Source organism: Bison bison, unplaced genomic scaffold, assembly GCF_000754665.1.
Source record: "Bison bison bison isolate TAMUID 2011002044 unplaced genomic scaffold, Bison_UMD1.0 scf7180017864518, whole genome shotgun sequence".
Lineage (NCBI taxonomy): Eukaryota > Metazoa > Chordata > Mammalia > Artiodactyla > Bovidae > Bison > Bison bison.
The window spans coordinates 3,790,230-3,801,369 of NW_011495071.1; the positions used below are offsets into that span (position 1 = coordinate 3,790,230).

The following is an 11,140-nucleotide window of genomic DNA, read 5'->3' on the forward strand; positions in this document are numbered from 1 at the left end:
CTCAAATGGCATTCCATCACCTCCACTAGCTTTGTTTGTAGTGATGCTTCCTAAGGCCCAGTTGACTTCACATTCCAGGATGTCTGGCTTTAGGTGAGTGATCACACCATCATGGTTATCTGGGTCATGAAAGATGTTTTTTGTATAGTTCTTCTGTGTATTCTTGCCACCTCTTCTTAATATCTTCTGCTTCTGATAGGTCCATGCCATTTCTGTCCTTTATTGAGCCCATCTTTGCATGAAATGTTCCTTTGGTATCTCTGATTTTCTTGAAGAGATCTCTATTCTTTCCCATTCTGTTGTTTTCCTCTATTTCTTTGCATTGATCACTGAGGAAGGCTTTCTTATCTCTCCTTGCTATTCTTTGGAACTCTGCATTCAGATGGGTTTGTATTTCCTTTTTTCTGTTGCCTTTCACTTCTTTTTTTTTTCTCAGCTATTTGTAAGCTCCTCAGACAACCATTGTGCCTTCTTGCATTTCATATTCTAAAAAGTATATCCTATCATTTTAAAGGTTCAACCATCAAGATTATTTCTTACTGGATCTTCCCTAGGGTCTGGGGTAGAGTACCTGTTTGTATGTGTGAAGTATCAATCAAAATGTAGAGTTTTCATTGGAATTTATAAATAAGAACAGCATTTCTCATGAAAGAGGGAATACAATATATTTTAAATTAAAAGCCTCAAATCTAAAAGTGAAGTTGAAAAGAAAACAGTCAAAAGGAGAGAGTAGAGACCTCATTAAAGATATTTTAAAATCAGCCTAAATTTCTATAAGAATATAAAATAATTACATGCTTTTTTACAACTTGGAGTTAAGTAGTGCAGTTATTGCCCCAGTATAGTCTCCCAGGAGGTAAATGAGTTTTCCTTTCAAGCAGTCATTTATGTTAATTGTATTAACTGAATCTGGTTGTGAAATGTAATCCACTTCCTTCTAAAGTATAACCACCAGGGACGGGAGTCTTCATTCCAGCTTAACATTTCTCTTTTACCTTTTCACTCTGTGGTAACAGACAAACTGGCGGTAGGTGATTCCACTGGGATAAGTTAAATATCCAGACTTCTCTCTTCTGCTGCCTCCTACTTCCTAATTCCTCCCTTTCGAGTACTATCCTTTGATCATTCGATTTGTTTTAGACCCTTCTCCTCTGTCTTTCTTTTAAGAGATTCTGAGTCATCTTGACTCCTTCTTGGTCATTTTCTCCCAAATCTGGTTATTAGCTGAGTCCTGAGGTTCTGTCATTTCTTTGGCATCTTTGCTGATGCTGTGCTGACATAGACCTTGGTTTCTAACCTGAGTATCACTCGTCTGACAGTTGGTGTCCTTGTATCAAATCACTTACCCTTGTTTTATTAATGAAGCAATAATTTTATTTTTTCTATGAGCATTTTTATAGGAATTTTTTAAAATTTAAAAAATAGCTTAAAAATAGCACATCTACATTTTAAAAACTTGAAGAAGTTTAAAATCTAACTTGAATTCATGTTTTTAAATAAGATTTTGCTAAAAGTGACATGCAGCAGCCAGTACAAGCTTAATATTCTGAGATTTTTTTCAATGAGTTCCACTAGAATCACAACTCTCTTGGCACGAGGTCTTCCTTCCAAGGTGTATCAGGTAGCAGGCACCATGATTTTTGCTTTGAGGTAAATTTAATCATCAAATTCCTCACCTGTTAAGCTTCCTTGCCACTCGCTATATCACTCTCCTACCATTAGACTAATGCATTGTATTTTGGTCTGGTTACATTAGCACTTCTGTACTAATATCACATTCTGTATTAGGTAGGAAGAAAATAATGATGACCAAAAAATGCAAATGTATTTATCTCTCACATAACAGTCATAGGGTGAGCAAGCCAGGGCTAATATGATGTTACATGGTGTCAGGGATTCCAATTCCTTCTATATGCTTGTTCAGCTGTTCTTTTTTTTAAAGAGGGGCTAGTGTGATGCTCTTAATTTTATTATTTCTGGAATAGCTCTTCCATGATGACCTGGAGGATTGTTAAGTCCTGGTCATTTTGGTCTGTTAAAGAGAGTTTTCATAATCCTATAATTATGTTGGAATTTCCATGTGACAGGGTTGGGCTTCTGTGATGTTTGACAGCATCACATCCTGGATAGTTGAATATTCTGACCCTGGAAACTTAACATCGCTACCCCCATCCTAATAATGCACTGCTATCCTTTGGTGAGGATACAGTCTTTGAGTTTATTATTATTATAAACCATATCTTGTATAATAGTAATGTGTCAGGATATTCATTTTGCAAGGTGTCAGAGGAAGTGCTCTGCAGGACCCTTTCGAATGTAAAATAAATCTCTTATGATTGGTCTTACATGTTTATTTTACTTGATCATTTTAGAATAGTGAAAGTGTTAGTTGCTCAGTCGTGTCTGATATTTTGTGACCCCATGGACTGTAGCCCACCAGGCTTCTCTGCCCGTGGGATTCTCCAGGCAAGGATACTGGAGTGGGTTGCCATTCCCTTCTCCAGGGGATCTTCCCAACCTAGGGATTGAAACCGGGTTTCCTGCATTGCAGGCAGATTCTTTACCATCTGAGCCACCAGGGAAGTCCTAATTTTAATTTTTATTTAAAAATTAAAAAAAAAAAAAACAATTTTGGTTGCACTACATAGCCTGTGGGGTCTTAGCTCCCCAAGCAGAGGTTGAACCAATGCCCCCTGCACTGGAAGCTCAGAGTCCTAACCACTGGACCGCCAGGGAAGTCCTAGGCTTGAGTATTTTAAACAGTATGTTAATAATGTTATTAAGATTCCACTGTATCTATTGATTAGTTTAGAGATTGCAGAAAGCAAACTAATGATTCCCCAAAGGTTTCTTTATAATCCCTGGGGCCTGTGAATCTGTTACCTTCCATGACAAGGGGGCTTTCCAGACATGATTAAGGGAATGGATATTGAGATGGGAGATATCCTGGATTATCTGGGTGGGACCAATCTAAATCACCTTAGTTCTCAAAAGTGAAAGAGGGAGGCAGAGGAATGGTTCAGAAAGATGTGGTGTGATGACTTGACCCATCATTGCAGCTTTGAAAACAGGAGGAAGGGGGCTTTGACGAATGTGGGCAGTTCTAGAAGCCTGAAAAGGCAAAGAAACAGATGCTCCTCCAGAGCCTTCAGAAAGGAATTTGGCCCCTGCCACACATTGGTTTTAGCTCATTATGACAGAGGTTGAACTACTGAGCCACAGAACTGCAAAATGATCCACTTGTTGTTCAAGCCACTCTGTTTCAGCAACAATAAGAAAATATTAAAGAGATAGTTGACCTTTTTTCAATATTAAGTCATCCCACCCAGAAACAATAGTATTTTTTCTTCTGTTTATATAAATTTTATTTTATATCACATGTAACTTTTTAAATTGTCTTTCTATAGGTCATGCACATCTTGTTAAATTGTGAATTTGCTCTTTAGAGCACAAAGTGGATTGCATCACTCTCTTCCTTTAATTGGCTTTTGTAGCTTTCAAAAACTTACTGAATAAACACTAAAATCCTCAGTTTCATACTCGAGAGCCTCCATAATTTAGTTTCTTCCTCTTCTTAGCCTCATTCTTCCCTGCATTCCACCAATTGCTCTCACTCCTTTGGACCGGTGAACAAAGTTCATGATAATTTTGTTCCTGATTAGAGTTATCAGATAAAAATACAGAATACTAAATTAAATTTGAATGATTTCTAATGAGCAATAATTTTTTAGTATCAGTAGTTCCCATGCAATATTTTCCCTTTATCTCATGTAATATGCATAGGCAATTAGAAATTACCGAAATTGAACTGATACTTTGTACTATTGTTTGCTAAACCTGGCAACCTTATTCATGATCTTTATGAGTTTTCTCTTTCACTCCATTCCCTGTCTACAGATATCCTTAGGGGCTAAGTCAAATACCACCTTATCATAAGCCCTTCTGCATTTTTACTTCCTTCATAGAATTGGTAGGTTAAATGTCTTTCAAATTGCAACCGTGCTGAACATTTATTTTTCTCCATTTGCCCTTAATGCCTCATATCTGTTAGAATCTCAATAAACATTTGCTGAATAAATGAATAAATATTAGGCAATAAATCAGTTGAAGTAAATCTCAAAATGATTGTTATTGGTAAACTCATAGGCTTTAAAGAAAGTTCTATTAAAGCTAAGTATAAACATTGTTCTTTCCTAAGTAACGTGGCTTTGTGTTTGCCACTAAAACACATTTAATGAAATGGAAAACACCATATAAAACTTTTAAGTGCATCCACTAAAGGTTAGGAAGTTATGCCTACAGAGAATTAGGCTAACTAAATCAAAATGTTCCTACTCTAAAGCTGTGGGTATCCATCAAAGATTTGCCCAGAATGTTCCCCATATAGAATCATTGACTCTAGGAGATACACTCCTGGGTTTAAATCTGGAGATAGGATATGAATCCTTTCCCCTTTGGAAAAAATTGAGATGAAATCTGTTATCAAAGGAGCTTGAAATAATTTCCTTGAATTGATTTTTCTCTTTAAAATTCAAGGTGATTGACCTCAGAGACCCCCTGCTAGGAATTGTGCCCTCGGAAAATCCTGATTGCTAGGGTTGATGCTGATGAAGTTTGCTCTGCATCAGAATGTCTCTTAGAAGACACATGCTACACACCACCTACCACAGGACAAAGCAAACTTACTGTCACATCAGGAGGGATCAATGTGGTTAAGCTGTATCATCATTTCAGCTCCACACTGGACCTTCACAGGACAACCAATGACTGTTCACACAATATAGGTAATGGAAGCTGCTTGCTTGTGAGTGAAGGATAATTTAAAATTTTCTAGAACTGAAAAGTATTATCATTGTAAATTTTGCATCTATTGGGCATTTTTTTTTGGGTGTGTGTATGAATTGGGATTGTGTGTGTGTGTGTGTGTGTGTATCCACTGTATAGGCTTTAGGGAAAATACCTTTCTGAGAGAGCCTTGAGTTTAGGGCAGCTCTGCTGTTCTGTCACATGGATGGATTCATGGTGTCTGGAATTTTAGATTCAAAGTATTTATCTAACCTGCAAGTTCTCTGCTCTTTTGCTACTTTTGCATCACTTATTCAAGTTCATATAATATTTTTCTTAGATTACTATAAGCCACTAGCCAGATTGTCTCTGTTTTATTCCATCTAAATTCTTCAACACAACCGCCAGAGTATCCTTTTGAACTGCAAATGCAATTTCATTACTGCTTAAAATCCTTTATTTTAAAGTCCTTTATTTAAAATTCCCCTCACGAAGGAGTTCAGGCTCCTCAACATGGCATGAAGGCCTCTTATCACAGGGTTCTCTATATATGTTATTTATGTTTACCTTTCATTTTCTTCTAGAAACTTGCTTTCTGAGGATTGTAAGCTTCCTCAAGGAAGGTAATGCATTTGCTTGATCCACTGCTGTGTCCCTAATACCTCTCAAAGAGCTGGCAGCAAGTCCTGCTTAGTCTGTGTGCATGCTAAGTCGCTTCAGTCGTGTCCTACTCATTGCAACCTTATGGTCTGGAGCCTGCCAGGCTCCTCTGTCCATGGGATTCTCCAGGCAAGAATACTGGAGTGGGTTGCCATGCCTTCTCCAGGGCATCTTCCCAACCCCACGTCTCTTATGTCTCCTTCATTGACAAGCAGGTTCTTTACCACTAATGCCACCTGGGAAACCCTGCTCAGTCTGATGCATGAATAAATATATATTGCATTTCTTTCCTCCGGTTGATGAAAGGTGTCCTGACTCTTCCTGCTTCAAAGCTCTTATCTTCCCTTTGATTCACTGTTTGTTCCAATCCTGTGTAGGTAAGTGGTAGCAGGCAGAAAGGGAACATGGTTGAATGGGGACCCAGGAGTACAGCAGATATAAGTGGTACCTGATTTGGTGCTATGGATGTCTCATCAGGTTCATTCTAGAGAAAGGAAGGGATCAGCACATTTTCATCCTTCCTGGGACTCAGGCATAAGGACAGTTAGTGGACAGGAGGAGATCTGGTGAGGTGTACCATCAGAGATCAAAGGGAAAGAGCAGAAACCCAACTGTGCTTTTACTTGTTTCAGAAGAGAATCAAGGACTATGGATCAGGAGCCAACATTTGGATAACTGTGTAAGATCTGGAATGCATGTTTTTTCTCCATGTTTGCTATCCACACTTTACTTCCTCTTGACATATTTTTTTGGAAACTTAAGGGAAAAGAACTCGAAGCTTGACTTTGAAAACTGCTGTGATTCTACTCAATACTCTGTAATGACCTATATGTGAAAAGAATCTTAAAAAGAGTATATATATATTTATATGATTCACTTTGCTGTACATTTGAAATTAACACAACATTGTAAATCAACTATACACCAACAAAATTTAAAAATTAAAATTAAAAAAATAAAACTGCTTAGAAAGGGGCTGCTGCTGGGAACCTAGCATTCCACTCTGTGGCCAAGCTTAGAGAAAGCGAATCCATGGGGAAAAAATGGATCCCTAAGGGAAAAAAAGAGTGGAAAGGGAAAGGGAAATGGATTGAGCCCTCAAGACTTAACAGTAAAGTAGCAAAACAGCAAAAGAGTCTGAAACTGATAGGTGGTCTCAGGGATTGGCCCCCAGGTTCTGGGGTTTGTGGTGGCATATAAGTTACACTTTGCAAATTCCAAAGTGGCTCAGGAAGTATTTTGCTGCTTAGTGTAAAGCTGGCAGACCAGGAAGTGAACATCTGTTTGTGAGCAAGGGGAGAGAGCTTTGGCATTGACGTTGCTGTGATTGATATGAGAAACATGCTTACACCCCAGTGTAAGCTGAGGCCTGCTTAACTTGTGGTTTCCGAGAATTGCTAGATCACAACTCAGGGAATATGAAGGACTCCTCCAACCAGAGACCTGAGAATAGCTGACAATACCTGATCTTGAGATCAATTTGAGATGGGTTTTGCAGGTGGCCCCAGTGGTAAAGAATCCATCTGCCAATGCAGGAGACTCAGGAGATGCAGGTTTGATCCCTGGGTTGGGAAGATCCCCTAGAGAAAGAACCAGCAACTCACACCATTATTCTTGACTAGAGAATCCCATGGGGAGTGGAGCCTGGTGGGCTACAGCCCATGGGGTCAAAAAGGAGTTGGCTTTGACTGAGTGAGCACACATATCGTAGGAAGAAGTTGAATTTTTGGAAACATGACTCAAGCTACAGTGTGAACAGTGGATTAGAGACAGTAAGAGAGGCAGAAAGGAAGCTATGACAAGTAATCTAGATGAGCTAATGATGACCTGAACACAGGTAAGAACACTAGGCATGGAGAGAAATGGGTAAATGCGAGATACTTAAGAGGTAGTCTACAGAAAATGATATGAGATGAAGCATAGATGTCATACACTTATCAAGGAGAACTTGTCCAGTATAAAATCTATTAACACATAGCAGAATACTTCTCCACTAAACATATTTTGTAAAACCTAGGTCTACAGTAAAAGAGATGACTAGATCTGAGATTACCATAGGGCATGATGGAAAAGGACATATATAATACACAATTCCACCTTGGGAAGTCCTTTTTTTATTGAACATCTGAGTGAGAATGCCAACCTTGGTGGGGGGAGTCATGAGTAGGGGGCTCAGGAAGACACCACATACCTAGCCAGACCTTGAGTAGCAGAGGCATCTGAGAGGGTCATGCCCATTATTAATTGAGGTGGGCAATGTAGTTTGTTCTTTGGAAGAAAAGCTATGACCAACCTAGACAGCATGTTAAAAAGCAGACACATTACTTTACCAACAGAGGTCATCTAGTCAAAGCTATGGTTTTTCTAGTAGTCATGTATGGATGTGAGGGTTGGACTATAACGAAAACTGAGTGCTAAAGAATTGATACTTATGAACTGTGGTGCTGGAGAAGACTCTTGAGAGTCCCTTGGACTGCAAGGAGATCTAACCAGTCCATCCTAAAGGAAATCAGTCATGAATATTCATTGGAAGGACTGATGCTGAAGCTGAAATTCCAACACTTTGGCCACCTGATGTGAAGAACTGACTCATTGGAAAAGGCCCTGATGCTGGAAAGACTGAAGGCAGGAGGAGAAGGGGACAACAGAGGATGAGATGGTTGGATGGCATCATCGACTCAGACGTGAGTTTGAGCAAGCTCCGGGAGTTGGTGATGGACAGGGAATCCTGGTGTGCTGCCATCCCTGGTGTCACAAAGAGTCGGATACTACTGAGTGACTGAACTGAAGTGTATGTAGCGGTGCCTGTTGTCACCTCTCAGGTATCTAAAGGTATACTTACCTGTGAAAAATGGGTTTTCTTCCTTGACAGTAAGAAAAGAAATTTCTCAATTACTGGTGGTCATACTAGTCAGGACCTCACAGGGTACATGTTAAGGCCTCAGACAGTAGAAGGCTTCTCTCAAGTGTCACAGTTCAGCACTTGGGCTTAGAGTTAGGCCACATTCAAGGAAGGTATGGATGGGGCTATTAACAGCCCTGCCTTTGAAAATAACCCTGTCACAGTCTTGGTTCCTGGCCCTCCAGAGAGCCAAGACCACTGGGGTGGATGAGCAGGAGAGACAGGGACACCTGGCCCTCCCAGAACAGAATGAAGCTCACAAGGTAGGTGAAGTCCCTCACCTTTCCTGAAGCACCTGCCTCCAGGCCTGGGGAGGACATCCTGGCCCTGAGGAAATCCCCACTATATTCTTTCCTTCATCCCAGATGGTCCCTCATCTCCAGCAGGACGTCCAGCCGGTCCCCCCTGCAGTACGGGTCCCGAGGGCTGAGGAGGGTGGCTCTGCTGTGTTTGGTGCTGGTGGTGGAGCTCACGGCGGTGAAGGGTCTGGGTGGGATCAGCTGGTCTAGTTTCTCCATGATCCTCTTTATCCTCAGCTCAGTCTCTGTTCATGACTTTAACAGGCTTGGTGGTATTTTAGGGTCTGGGGAATTTGTGGAGCTGTTCCAGGGCTTCCCTGGTGGTTCAGATGGTAAAGAATCTGTCTGCAATGCAGGAGACATGGGTTCGATCCCTGGGTCAGGAAGATCCCCTGAAGAAGGGCATGGAAACCAACTCCATTATTCTTGCCTGGAGAATTCCATGGACAAAGGAGCATGGTGGCTGAAGTCCATGGGGTTGCAAAGAGTTGGACATGACTAAGCAACTCACACTTTCACTCCAGTGATGGAGGGAAATGGGTAAGTTAGAGTGGACCAAAACTGAAATGGCAAGGAATGTGACATACTCTGAAATGAACCCATCCAAATCATTTTTACTTATTATGTATTTGAATATTTATATACATATTATCATCAGTTTTAAACTCTGGCAATTTTAAATAAGACATAAACATTTATCTTTAACCTCATTGTTTTAGAGAATGCCTCAACAGTTTTAGATAAATATATTAAATCCAAAATACAGCGCTCAGAGAACACTTATGAGTAATGAATTGATTATACTGCATTTGCTCTTCCTCTTCTTAGACATCTTATCACCAGTCATCATTACTATCTGTTAGTTCTACTTATATATATATCTTTTCAGTTCAGTTCAGTTGCTCAGTCATGTCTGACTCTTTGCGACACCATGAATCGCAGCACACCAGGCCTCTCTGTCCATCACCAACTCCTGGAGTTTACTCAAACTCACATCCATCAAGCCAGCAATGCCATCCAGCCATCTCATCCTCTGTCATCCCCTTCTCCTCCTGCCCCCAGTCCCTCCCAGCATCAGGGTCTTTCCACTGAGTCAACTCTTTGCATGAGGTGGCCAAAGTATTGGAGTTTCAGCTTTAGCATCAGTCCTTCCAATGAACACCCAGGACTGATCTCCTTTAGGATGGACTGGTTGGATCTCCTTGCAGTCCAAGGGACTCTCAAGAGTCTTTTCCAACACCATGGTTCAAAAGCATCAATTCTTCAGCGCTCAGCTTTCTTCACAGTCCAACTCTCACATCCATACATGATCACTGGAAAAACCATAGCCTTGACTAGACCGACCTTTGTCAGCAAAGCAATGTCTCTGCTTTTGAATATGCTGTCTAGGTTGGTTATAATTTTCCTTCCAAGGAGTAAGCGTCTTTTAATTTCATGGCTGCGATCACCACCTGCAGTGATTTTACCTACCTGTAATTGTATTATAGTTCAAGTTACCAACATTTATTGCCTGAATTGTAGTAGTCATCCCAAGGGTCAGGGCTTCCATCTTGCTTTCTCTCCAATTAATTTTCTCCATTGTTACTAAATCAGTCCTTCTCTAGCAAGCAAGATTCTACTCATGTCCTTCCCTGCTGAAATCCTTTCAATGGCTTCTCATTACTCTTGAGGTAAAGTTCAGTCTTAATATGGCTTTATTCTATGGCCTCTGTTTTAACTCTCTTGTTCCTGACATTCCTTTTCTGCATTTTACATTTTCATGAGTAACTGTTTGTATTTTTCAGGAAGTGACCTTCCTTTCCTTCAGCTCTTGGTTTTTACTAATATGATTTCCTCTTCTGGGATGACTTACCATCTACAGATTTTTCCCCAAGCCATCTAAACATCTGTCAACTTCTTACTGAGAAATCATTAGAAGCTTAGAGGTTCCTTTTTATCCTTTTCACACTAGACCATGTTTTTATAGGTACTCAAATTCAGTGATTTCTAAATCCTGTTGATGGTCAGAGGTGCCTGCAAACTTCAAAAAATATGGATTCTCAAGCTGCAGCCCAGACAAACTGAATCATAATTACCAGATGCCTTGTCCAGGAGCTTGTTTTTGTTTTCAAAAGCCTCACTTGCAATCAAGTCCGATAAGTATGAGAACAATGGTTATAGACTGGTGGTTGTCAACCCTCTTGTACTTTGGAACACACATTAAGCTTAAACAAACAAAAAAATAGGTGCACTGCACCCCAGCATCAATCAATCAAGCCCTTGTGGTTTGTACAAAGCAATAGAGTAAACCAAAAGGGACAAGAGACAAGAAAATGAGATATAATTAAAAATAAAGATTAATAGAGCCCAAGTTCCTTTCAAGGTCAGGAATAAGACAAACATGTTTGCCACCTTAAAAGTTCTGAACACTAAAACAAAATGAAACAAACAATTAAGTGTATGAGAATTGTAGGGAAAGAAGCAAGCTGTCTTATTTTTCATTTTTCTTCTCTTT

At 40.1% G+C, this 11,140-nt stretch overlaps 1 pseudogene; it reads right to left on the reverse strand.

Annotated features, from left to right (window-relative positions):
- The window catches only part of LOC104981492, an 11,960-nt pseudogene extending 1,735 nt beyond the window's left edge, over positions 1-10,225 (reverse strand).
- Positions 10,226-11,140: the final 915 nt, after the last annotated feature.